The sequence below is a fragment of the Cariama cristata genome, unplaced genomic scaffold (assembly GCF_000690535.1).
Source record: "Cariama cristata isolate BGI_N322 unplaced genomic scaffold, ASM69053v1 scaffold9558, whole genome shotgun sequence".
NCBI lineage: Eukaryota > Metazoa > Chordata > Aves > Cariamiformes > Cariamidae > Cariama > Cariama cristata.
The window spans coordinates 31,414-44,714 of NW_009629458.1; the positions used below are offsets into that span (position 1 = coordinate 31,414).

A 13,301-nucleotide genomic window follows, 5' to 3' on the forward strand; every position below is an offset into this window, starting at 1 on the left:
CCAAAGCCTAACGACTCTTAACAGTGAAGAAGTTCTTTCTCATGTCCAGCCTGAACCTCCCCTGGCGCATTTCCTGTTGTCCTATCGCTAGTTACCGGGGAGAAGAGACCAACCCCCGCCTCGTTACAGCCTCCTTTCAGGTAGTTGTAGAGGGCGACCAGGTCTCCCCTCAGCCTCCTCTTCTCCAGACTAAACACCCCCAGCTCCCTCAAACGCTCCTTGTAAGGCTTTTTCTCCAGGCCCTTCACCAGCTTTGTCGCTCTTCTCTGAACACGCTCCAGCAGCTCAATGTTCTTCTTGTAGCGAGGGGCCCAAAACTGAACACAGTATTCAAGGTGCGGCCTCACCAGCGCAGAGTACAAAGGGATGATCTCTTCCCTAAAGTGTAGATTAAAGATCTACAAGTAAAGTAAAGATACGTTAGGGGCCTACTTCACTAAAGAAACCTCAGAGTGACATATAAGAAAAGACATCTTCTGCTTTTGTTACCTGCTCTCTATTTCTGCATTTAACCTCCATCCAAAAGACCTCCTTCAGCTAACACTTTACTATATAAGGACATGTTGCTCAGCCATAGATATAAACCAGGTGTAATAACTTCAACACTTTTGCAAATTAACATAGCACAGTTATTGTGGGGAAGCTAGATACTACTTCTGCAAGCAGATCGCATGTGTCAGAGCTATGAGCCACTGTTCTGACAGAAAACAACAGCTCATTATTCATAACATCCCTTGTGAAATCTTTGCTGAAGTCTTCCTCTCCCCTTCTGAGGTCACAGGAGGGTGAGATAAAACACAGCTCTTTCTCCTTGGCATGGACAAGTGCCTGTGCATATTTTTGTTCTTCCACTGGTACTTGGGCTGGGCACAGGTTGTATTTTAAAAACTAAAGCCTGATCCTGCTACCCACACACAGAATAGAGGCTTGCTTTGATTCCAGAAAGACTGTTCAGAGAGTAAGACAGCAGACAGCTTGAGTAAGGGTGGCAAAATTCAGCTCCTAATTATTAGATTAAAACCTTGAAACAGTTGTCATGTATGAAGGGACAAAGTAGAATTTGGCAAATAGGAAGGGAAAAAACAAATATTCTCATAATGATAAATAATCTCTAAAGACAACCTTGTCATTTCTTGAGAGCATCTCAACAGTTCCCTCTTTTCATTTTTTTGGTCAGTGCTTATCAAAATTTGCATGGCTAGTTAGTGGGTTAATTTAATTATGAGCAGCATTTATGAACAGCCTGATGGGGGATCTGCAGAGGGCAATAGAATCTGTTCTTGAATTATGAAATTGCACACACTCACACATCTGGAAGCCGTCATGGGACAGATCGCTGTCTTGTAAATGCGTGTTGAGTGTTACAATATTTTACTAAGCACTCCCAATCTGTCAAGGTTTACAGGAGAGTGGAGACTGGGAACATTTGGGATCATTTGTGGCTTAGAGCCATTAGCTACTTCCACCCACTTATTGTGACGTTATTAATAGCAAAATAATCTAAAGAGCAGAACTCGGCTTACTCAAGATCTTAGATAACAGAAATGATTTTCACTAAGAGTCGAAACCAGGGAGCCAGGACCCAGCTGAATAATAGACTATGCTGGGTAGCACAACCTTATTTTTGGCTGAACTGGTGGTAACTTTGTCTGGATTCTCTTCCTCAGAGAACTTACCCGCAGACCTGGCCGAGCCCTGTGTAAAAGGTGGCACACGGTGACGCAACTCAAGAAATAACCAGAGGAGAAAGTGCTATGTAAGCAACGTGATGTTGACCATCCCGTACTAATTGCCCTCCTCAACAACGATTAATGGAAAGAAGGGCATTAAGCACCACACACAAGATAAACGTACACTTCATTAAACCATGGACAGTGTAACAAAAGCTATCTGCCAGAACAGAAGAATATCTGAGCTGTAGCTCTGTGCTATCCCTACTAAAACTCAAGTGAACTGGCTAAAAACCAATGCCATTATGCTCGCATGACACCCAGGGATGCTTCTAACCACTGTATCAGCATTGTCAAGAATAACTGACATCCTAAATTCTCCTGGACTCAAAGACAGAAACCAGAATGGCCAATTAGCTACCAAGACTCAAATCGTGTAGAAGTCCAATTCTAGTCTAGCACACAGGAATGGATTTCATCCCATGAAAAGCAAACCCCTGCTGAGGAAATCAAGAGTTGGCCTGTGAAAGAAACTTTGCATGAAGTTTCTTCACCTTTTAGAGTCATAGCTCAACGAAAAGATTTGGAAGACTTCAAAACTCCATGGAGCTTTTGGCTTCTTGTTAAGCCATTGCATCTCTGTTTAATTTAAATCCCAATCCAATCATTAAATATGGGTGTTTTTTTTTAATGGGTCATTATGATGTGATTTATGACATCGGTGTAATTGTCAGAATTACTGTGGGTAATTAAAATATGAAATGCATGCTGCCAGAGGCTTCAGTCCCTCTCAGCACCCTCATTAAAAATCAGGAGCTGACCAAATTATAAATAGACTGGTTTGCACAAGTTCACAGGGAAAGCTAATTATGAAACTTATCCTTATGCACTCAGAACTCACAGCATCAGTCATGCAAATTCTTTAAGTGATTATACAATAGTATAATGTGGAATCGGATTAGTATGTACAGGTAGGTGCAACTCCAGTTACAATGTGCAGTACAACTGTACTTCGCGTGGTGAATGTGAATCCCTAACACTCTTATGCAAGCTCGATGATAGATGTGGGACAAGGGCCTGGGGAAGAGAGGGGTGGTGTATTTTCACATGAAATACAGAAAAAAAAGTCTGAGGAATACAGGGAGAGGCTGCAAAGGATAAGGCACACTGATCTATAATGGTAAGTCTCAGAGAAACAAGAGAGGCATGTGAACACAAGGGAAGAGAGCTTCAGAAAGAAGCTGGAATAAACTTCGGATTAGCTGACTAAATTCATAAGGAATGGCGGCTGGCTAAAATCACAGCGAGTTTAGGTGCCAGATACAGTGAGTGTGACTACAAACTGAAGTCAAGGAAAAAGTGTCTATATAAGGGCAGACAAGGGCCAAGACTTTCTTTCTAGTATTCTGAATTTTTTACTCTCCAAAACCAAAAGGAAAAAAGAAACCCAACTGGAGGCCTATATACAAAATTCAACCAAAACTGAATCAAAGAAGTAAATCACTGATGGAAGAAGCGTCCTGTTAGAGTCGCCAGTAACATCTCCAGTGACTCAAAGCCCAAATGGAGTATGCTTTTGCTTACTATGAGGTTTCAAAAAAAAAGTGAAATCCCTCTTTCAATGCCAGTAAACAGACTTGGTTTTCATGCAAAGAGACAATGTAGTCTGTACAAAACAAGTCTGGGCAGATTTTGCACACCATGGGAGCTAGGTTTTCTGTCAGAAATCCACTAAAATATCTGCTCCATCACAATGATTTGTCAGTTTTATTGGTTGTGCAACTTTCAGTGAAGATAAGACATCAGTGTTCCACAAGCAAGATTCAGCCAGCCTGCATCGACAGAACAATTTATTGAGGTGCTTAAAGATCCATTTATACCAAGAAGAGTCATGTTCCAAAAATAATGCTGATTTATATTCTGTGTACCTGTACAAGATTCTGGGGGTTGGAGATTTGAAGAGGGAAGGCTTGGGGGAAAAGTATGCATGGACAATGTCTCCCATCTGAATTTTTTTTAAACTCAGATAAGCCTAATTAACTGCATGTGTATTTATCAGCCTAACTATCACATCATCCAACCTGTCACCCCAACTCTGGCAAGTTGTCCTCAAAAATACACAGCAAGAAAAATGGGACTTCCCAGCACAACAAAAAGTGGAATGCAAAATATTATCGCCTCTTCCTAGAGGAGCTCCTTGCCTAACATCAGTTCATAAAACTTTCAGTGTCCAAAATATCTGTTTGTCTTCTTCCTCATGCATCCCAAACTCCAGAAACGCTGTTTGTGTAATTCAAGTGGGGCTCTTCTTAGAATTCCACTCGTGAAGTGTTTGAGAGGTACCCACAGGCACCCACACTTTTCCATGTTTCTACAAACCCTCTGAGGTACGGCTATCACTGAAACACCCGTTCCACATCTCTCTCATTCTAGCAATAAAAGTAAAGCTGAAGGAATGTGAAACTTGTCTAACTTGTGATGGTTTTTTTGCTATGCCAACAAACTGCTAAATTTTCCACAGAGCCCCCACCCTGTGGCGTAAATACCAGGTAGTGATCAAAAGCACAATGTGCCTGCTGACAAAAGGGATCTTGCTCACTGTAACACCACTTTCTCCACCTCTATCTCCTTTTTCTTGAGAACACAGTTTTACACTTGTCCTTCATACAAATAACCCGAGGGTGGGAATTATTCAGAAGGCTCGTGTTTGACACCCCATCTGTTCATTTCTGACAGCGATATATAATGTAAGGCTATAAAAACTTGAAAAATAATGCAACATAAAAAGGGATTGACTCGGCTCCAAGAGGCCATAAACGGTAACAAATACCATTGTATGATTTATTTCATGCTGTAATCTTTACAGTAAGTCATCTTTCAGACATTTCCTTGTGACAGGTTTTAATAATATTAATGCCCAGAGCAATCCAAATCATCGCCAATAGACATATTTATCAAGCTGCCAATCCAAGTAAATGAAATTCTATAAGCAATAATGTAACATGTTTAAAGGAAGCTAATAAAACAAGTCAGGAGAGAAATATTACTGCAAAGTATGCTCTCTCTAATCCAGCCCTGGATTTTATACAGCCAAAATGCAAATCTTTCCCTCCATGATTTATCGCTCCAAAAATACCAATGACCTTTTCAGGAGCTCTTGCACAGCCCTTCTCACACATTTATAAAGATTGTGATGCATTCTGCCAGATTAGCTGAGCTGCAGTGCTCCACATTACTGCCTTGTTTTGCCCTACCTTTGGATTGGGAAGTGATGGGTAGCATCAAAGAGTAGGATCTTAAGTCTTCAAGATTTATTAAAGACTGACAAGCCTTAACATAGGCTTGGCAACTCAGCAGGTATTTACGAGCAATTATCCAGGCACTAGATAAGTGACAATTAACAGGGAGTTAAAACTTGGTTCTTTAACCTGGTTTCCCTTTTAATCTAATTCAGTTTCTACTAATCCATTGCTTGGTTGAAGTGACTCTACACCAGGGCAACAGGGAAGGAGACATTGCAGAGTTGTGTACACATGGAGCCTTGCTCACAAACATTCTTTTATGCCTCAGTAGAAATTTAGCAGGAAAAGTCAACAATTCAGCAAAACATACACCATTAAATTTGTCATGCCTTAGGCAAGAATGTGTGGAAAAACCATGACTAGTAAAGCAAGTGTATCGATGCAGGGGCTCAGAAGTGCTTGAGGAATCCTAACAGGTCTTTATGTATTCACTTCTGGATGAGCTTTATAGGTCTTAGGGGTTTTTTTGTATTGATTTGTGATGACTATGTTGGGGTTTTTTAATTACACTAATTAAGTGCTTCTCTTGGATATAAAAATCTGCTTATTTTCAGTGGGGGAAAGAAAGAGAGAAAGGAAGAAATGTACAAGACTTAACACGTGTGATACAACAAAGGATATCTTCCATTAAAATAGTCTAGGACACCAGCAATATCGGCAAGACCTGAACCAAGGATATGTTTTGAGTCTTATAATAGGCCATGACTACTATACTTTATTGAATTTCCCTGAATTATGGTTTGATTACATTTTTCATTGATTAGCCCACATGCAAATCTTGTCTCAGATGCAAATTTCTATTTAAAAAAAATAAATGGAATTTAAGTATTTAGCTGGCTAAATGTCCCAATAAACACAGATACTTTCAAAAGACCCTGTAAAGAGGCAAGAGAGCAAGTACCTAAGTAATTTTAAAAGCAAAGCCTGCTGGACACAGTGGAAGTAATCCCTATTGTATATTCGGAGAACCCTGGAAATGAGACTTACATTAAAATGTCTGCCTTCCTTGCAGTTTACCATCCTAAATCAAATGGAGCAGAGACTTGAACCTGGAGCTCCACTTGGCCACTGTCCTAACTATCCTAATTTGGAAACAAAAGGTCAGTGTTAGCTCTTCTATTAGCAGAACACCCCAGGTGGAAAACCTCACCTTAATCTAAAAACATGCAATTGGATCCAATTCTAGTTTTTATTTAAATAATAATAAAAAAATATTTGGGATTGAGAACTCTAATTTTATGAAGAGTCAGGCCCGAAGAGCTGTATTTTGCATTATGAAGTTTCCTCTGTGACTTTCGATACCTAATTTCATCCTCTCCTGCTTCCCTTTGCCTTTCCACTTTTTGTCTGTTCTTTCTATTTAGACTGAGAGCTCTTTAAGGCAGAAACTGCCTCTTACTATGCTCATATACAGCATCCAGCCTAACAGGATCCCAGTCCCAGTAGAAGCCTCAAGGCACTGCTATAATACAAATAATAAATACTGCAACTAATAATAACAGTACAGTAAAATGTCCTCCCCAGGGAAGTGTTGGAAGACCAATCCCTGGTGTCATTTAAAACTAAACACCAGAAAACATACCTGCACTGACTGGATAGAATATAGAGTTTTTATGATATGGTGATGAGGGAGAATCTTGATGGGGATGGGAACAATTATTTATCTGCATATTTGGCTATTTCTTTAGGGGATTTCAAAATATCTTAGTAACATTTTTGTTCCTCACTGCTAAGCAGCAGTAGAGATCTCAGGGAAAATAAATAAATAAATAAGAAATATATAATCCCCAAGGTGTAATCCTGGAGTATGGAAACTCACTTCACTTAAATACCTCCCTCTGGCATAATTGACTTTTCATGTGCATGTTAATAATGATATTTCAGCAGGTTGTGAGGGCTTGTTCTTCTCCCCCCCACCCCCTTTGGTAAATTATGTTATTGGCCACAAGGAGGGGGAGGGATACATTATAAATCTAATTATGTTTTCGTTTATATTTAACAAGTCAGCACAATCTGGTAGTATGTGCATACGTATTTACTGTGCAGTCCCAATATTTACAGCTGACCTAATCAGTTGTAGGACAGCAGCACTGAGCAACATTTTATTGTCCCAATACCACGTATATGCCAGGGACAGCTGCTAAGATGCAAAGCTCTCCAGAGGGCACCTTAGAGTCCTTGCCATACTGACATTTGCCTTTGCTGCTGAAGCACAAGATAGGGTTTTGGAGGGAGGGGAGACATCCTTTATTAAGCCTCTTCAGTTCTACAGCGGCTGCAAATTGCTCACAAGCAGAAACAAGGCAAGAAATACTAGTTTGTGCATCTCTCTTCCCCTACTAGGTTCCCGTTTACTCCCTGCAAATTCTGGTATGACACCATTTGCCAATATGTCCTGTCATCCTCTCTACTGGATGCTTTGGAAGAGCATGCTATTACTGACAGCTCAGTATCAGACCATAACACCCTTCCTTATGCTGAATGTAGCGGCTCAGGTTAGGGGGAGTCCCAGTGCAAGTCAACTAGACCGGCAAACTAAGTACATCATAGATACGAATATTGCAATTCACACCTTACCTCAGACTGTAGATGACTATGCTTTGCCATCAGTTTGTAAACTCTGCTGGGAAATCAGATTACTCTGGCTAGGAAGCATTGAGATGGCCTAGGAAGGACTCCTCTAGCATACATTACTGATGCTAGAGAGAAAGGCTGTAGGGTCTGATTTCTCTTGGATCTCCATTTGCGTTTAGAGTAAACTTTTTAGAGCATACCAGAGTTTGCTACTCTTCCAGGTTGCAGACAGTGTCACACTGCAATTAAGTATCTGAGCAAAGAGCAAATCTTGGCATTGGCTGTTCATGTTCCTCTCCCTAGCTGCTCCTGCCTCCACTCTGTGCTCTCAGCAGCAGCCAAATAAAATGTGCTCATGACTCAGCTGTTCAGCGATGGTATCATTGCACTTCTGTCTGGAAGACAGTGAGCACTGTCAGGAGGTGTATCAGTCCCTCCCTTCTCCTTGCTCCTCCACAGTGGTATCAGGAGTTCATAGCACATGCTTTCAGCTTGGAGTATGAGAGGCTAAGGATTTGGATGCATAGGCATAAGTTGTTTTTTCTACACTGTTTAATTACTTAAGATTGGGAGAAGTGATAAACCATCCACTTCAACCACAACCACCACCACCAGCAGAAGACTTAGTAAAGAGGTGCACCCTGCTGTTCCCACTTTCCACATAAATTCTCAATAACTCAGTCCAGGAAATGCCTGCTCAGCATATACACAGCTTTATGTTTCTTACCCATTAACAAAACTCCAAGGTAGAAGAACACCAAGGGACCTTGACTTTGCCGGCTCTCCATCTGAAACACGCAATTCTCTACAGAATTTCAGTTTCTCTGAAACAAAGGCAACGAAATAGAATTGGGTTTCTTTTATATAGCCTTCAGTTGCATATAGATTGTGTCTGCAAATGGCTACCATAGCATCTGAGGATTCTGTGGGGGCTTCAGAAATGTTAGACAAAGGAGCTCCGAGTAATTGGTTATTCATACCAACTGTTCAGAAACACAGCACGGCATTATAAAACAGTAATTCCATCTAGAATGCATAAAACAGTCTTAAATATGGTGAGCACTACGTACTTAACACACTATTTCATTCCAAAGGGAGCTCCTTTTCTTTGTGAGGTCCTTGTCTTGGAATCCAGAAGCTAAAACTCACTCAGAACTGCTGAGTTTTTTTCCCCAAAGTGAAGGAAGCATACCCTCAACACATAGCCAACACACATTCCTGTGACCTGCAAGACCTTTGTTCTCTCATTTTGCACAGGAAAGAACAAGATGTGTTCTCCACTAGAGAGAATCAGAGCTTACATTTGAAAAGGAGGGGGTCCCAGGGCTGGTCCTGAAGGGGGTGAGTGGGTTCCTGGGCTGGTCCTGTAGGGAGAGCGAAGTCCAAGATGCATGAGGGTGCTGGGGCTGGGCCTGTCCTTAAAAGCATGGAGGAGGACGACCCTGGTTCTGCAGGAGAAAAGGCATGCTCTAAGTGCTCTATGAAAACATGGTCCTCCATACAAGGAAAAAAAAAATAGCCAGAGGGTAGGGAGAGTTCATACTCTGTACTTGTATCATCCTCATACTTATCATAAGTGACTTGCAATTATTTACAACGCTATTCTGAGAGTCAAACCATTTTTAACTTCCTCAATTTCCCATCAGGAAATCAAAACTCAGAAAGGCTAAGTGGCTTAAAGTCCCAGATTGAATCTGAGGAAGCAGATCAAGAAAATGAGCTAAAGTTTCACAAATCCTAAAGTAGCTATTTAACAGCTAGAACATCTTTTCTCTGACACTTGATCTAGTCTTGTCTGGGCCATAATCTGAGGTCATGAGCTGTTAAGCCCAGTGTTATAACACCAGGCAGTGATTTGAGGATCTACAGCAGCACCCTCTGAGATTTAAGAACACCAGAGCCTACCTACATCTCCTGCTTTTCACGGTGATGTAGCTGTTTCAGGATGCATGATGTTACTCCTCACACTCCCCTGGTCTGTATCTTTGTTGCTAATCTGCATTCCTCCCCTTGTCAGCATTTGACAGGAGGTGCAGCAAAGCTCTCCATGTCACATGTGTCTAAACATGTCCAGTGCATACAGATGGGAAAGGAAAGGTTGGACTGGAAGAACATTCAGACACACGTATCTTTTTATCTCACAAACTGACAGATGAACCCTCTCACATACGCTTAACTTTCTTGTGATGCCGTAACTACTGCCAAACCTTACTAACCCAGATGAAACAGCTAGCAATTCCAAACATACCCCTGGCAGAAAAAGGGACATATCTCTCAATAGGTGATTTGTCAACTTGAAGCTGAAGTTGTGCTAACACAGGTGTGCTAAAAGCAGGTGCATTTAGCCTTGGTAACAGGATACCACTTTCTACAGCCCTGTGTTCAATGACAGCCAAGAGTTGGATGGGCAGCAAGTGAGCTCTCTGAAGATGCTACATGCCACTTGATTCCTCTAGGTCAAGCTTAATGGAAGCACCATAAGACAAGTCAGAGAATGAAAATTCAGAACAGCCTGTCTTAATTATCTGAGAGAACTGAGAGATAAGTATCTGAGAGAACTCTCTTATGGTCTTCTAAACCAAGATACTTGGCCAACTTTACAGAACTGGGCTTGGGCTCAGCCTTTATCAGAGACTTCCTGGGTTACTGTGAACATCTCATGCAGGGCCTGACTGCCCAGGGCTGCTCTGAGGTGCTGCAGGGATGCAGAACAGGGAGAAAAGCTGTCATTTACTTCCATTGCCTGACCAGGTCCCGAAGAGGGCAGGGTGTCACTGTTTCAAGAAGTCCTATTGCCTAACACATATCCTGATGACCAAAAAAAAAGTCTAGTCATAGTAACAACTTTTAATTAAGTCTGGATGATAAAGGAAAAAATGGCCTTTGTCTTCTGTTCTGACTGCACTCTGGGTATGCCATTTACATTCCTGTTAAACTGACAATAGTGGCTCCATTGACTACAGTTTGCAATCTGTGAGGCTCATGTATTAGTTTTTAGATTCTTGACAACGAACTTGCTTTTTGCCAACTAAATCTCCCTATTTCCACTGCAGGTACCAGAAGCGTACTCATCTATGCTAATTAGGGTCTTTTACATCTAACCTTCCCGTTACCTCCCTCACAATGAGTTTGGAGGAATCCATAACACCATGTACCACTTAAACTACATCATATGGAGAGTGGAAGAATGAACCAAAGTGCTTATAATTAAGCTCTGATACATTCAGGATCCTAGGGGAAACCAATGGCAAGGTCTTATGCCTGGCAAAGCTCCTGATCCACCTCAGGCAGCTATTCTTTCTACAATATAACTGGTGCAGAACTGCAGGTTTGCAAACAACTGCTTTTTATTAATACACATTTATACTGAAATGTCATCTTGTCCTTTTAAAATCTAAGATTGCCTAGGAAACAAGAAGAAAACCAACCAGGTGGAGAGCTCCTACAGTGTGAATGTCTTTCTATTCATTTGCCATTGACTTTTATTAAGATGCCTTTGCAGTTTATGGAAGTCTACAGTTTATGGAAGTCTCTTTTCTGGGAGGTAGCTGGCTTCAGGGACCTTAGTTACATCTATGCTAAGTGCATTGGATTGAAAATGGGCTCCAGCTTCTCTTTCTACATGACATTACTACATGGAGTCCTCCAGGTGTCAGCATGTTTCTGCTTGTTCACTCAGTCTGGTTTAGCACAGTGTGAATGGGTTTTGCCTTTATCTCAACCATCTGCAGTTCGGAGGCATGTTTTGTAATGGGGCTTGGCTGCCATCTGCTGCTTAAAGGATTTGCAAGTATTTCAAATACAAGTAGGCATACATGTGTACATCCACATTTAACGGGAAGCTCCTTGTCTACTCTTTAAAGCAAAGGACCATCTCCATGGAGGGTAGACACTAGCAGAGAAGAGTACAGGAGCCTAGAAGAGGTGTGTATTTTGGCCTTAAACACAATGAAAATGCAGCAAGCTCCAATTTGGTGTAGTTACACAGATATCTGAGAGCCTGTTCTCTATTTCAACAGAAAATTAACACCTAACAAAACCCCACATCTTCAAAATGGAGGTTAAGGTGAAGAAGAAAGAAGTCGCTCTGCTTAGGGTTAGATGTTACCACCATTAATCTGTTCTCTCCATCCAGCTAAGATTTGAAGTCCTCAGAGCATCCATTAAGCATTGCTATACAGCCTGTACAACCTCAAAAACACTTATCTGACTTCATGTTTAAAGTTTTATATTCTCACAATGACAAAGATCTAGACAAACTTCCTCAGGGAATCCTGACCAAGAATCTAGTACAAACTGAACACAAAATTCTGTTTTTATCCAGCTATAGTTTTTGCTTTAATTAAATACGTGCTACAGTATGCTTCAGTCTCTGCAGTTAAAGAACAGTATTCTGTGATAAACCTGTTAACGAGTGAAAATCTTGAACAAGGTATATTCTGTTCTACTCTTTTTAGCCAAGCAGCTTTGACTCCTAAAGAAAAGCATAAATTTGAAGTATAAACATAATCTCAAAGACTCTCCCTATTTTATCACGGAAATAAAGAGCTGAGGTATTCCAACCCATCCTTCTAGAGAAATACTTAATAAAAATACAATTAACATATTCATTCAGCCATTTTGTTTTTGTAATGAGCAATGGATTTTAAAAAATTCCCTGAGAGGGTTTTGAGTACAGTCTGTTTTTACACTGACATTTTTTTAATCTGCTCTGGATCCTGTATATCACAGTGACAGGCTTTACAATAGAACTGTGCCCTAGAAAACAAAAGTGAATCAGGCAGGACTGAATTGTGTTTAATTGAGAGAATAAATGCACTTATCTCTTCTTGAAAGTTTTTTTCTGTTCTAGACCTTTTTACAACAAGACAGTAACAAGGAATCTTACCTTTTGACTTCTGCCAGGGAATGAGCAACAAAAAAGTCCACTGCATGCCAATGAAGCTTTATCTGCACAGATAGATTGATCAGGATAGCACTGTACTGAGAAACAATCAAAAGAGTAATCATAGTTTGTCTATCCAGTGACATTTTTCACCTCTACTGTGAGAATTCAGACTGTATGATCATAACATTTCTCTCACAATCTTATGTTAATCCTCTTTGTTATGGCTTATGTGTCTCTCAAGCCACAGGAGATGCGAAAAAAGTTAACATGCTTTTTCAGTAGCATAAAGGGAATTTACTGTCCACAGAAACCTGGGAGAACTGTGGAAGAACAGGGACTCAAAGCATGCAAATCAGCTTTTATTAGGATTTCTACAGTTTATTCAACTCCGAGGCTCCTGAGGATTTGGTGGCTTTTTTTTATAATTAATTTGCTAAATTGTAAACTTCACAGGAAACAGGTGCTTTCACTTCTACCACATTATTTTTGAACATGTTTAATGTAATAGAATAATTCTTAGTTTACTACAGCCTTGATGGGCCATTTTTCCATGGGGTGACTGAAAATCCTGAATAGTCACACTTAAAATACAAGTTCTGTGCAACTGAAGATACAAAGGATGTGCAGAGTTTAGTGATGACAAACATGCTAGGTAAAACAAGGGGAGGAAACCTTATTTTCTAATGGTTCCCCCTTCTAAATGCAGAATGAGTATCCCTGCTGGGCTGCTTTAAGCACATCTATGTAGAATCCCCTGCAACATCACTAAATTTATCAGTTCCCCCCACCCAAGGTACCAGCTCAGTTCAAATTTCTATTGCTTTCAATCCAGCTTTAACAAATATTGGTAGTGTGAAAGGCATAGGG

The 13,301-nt window shown here is 40.7% G+C and overlaps 1 pseudogene; it reads right to left on the bottom strand.

Annotated features, from left to right (window-relative positions):
* LOC104165526 overlaps positions 1–13,301 on the bottom strand; it is a 53,727-nt pseudogene that overhangs the window by 22,012 nt on the left and 18,414 nt on the right.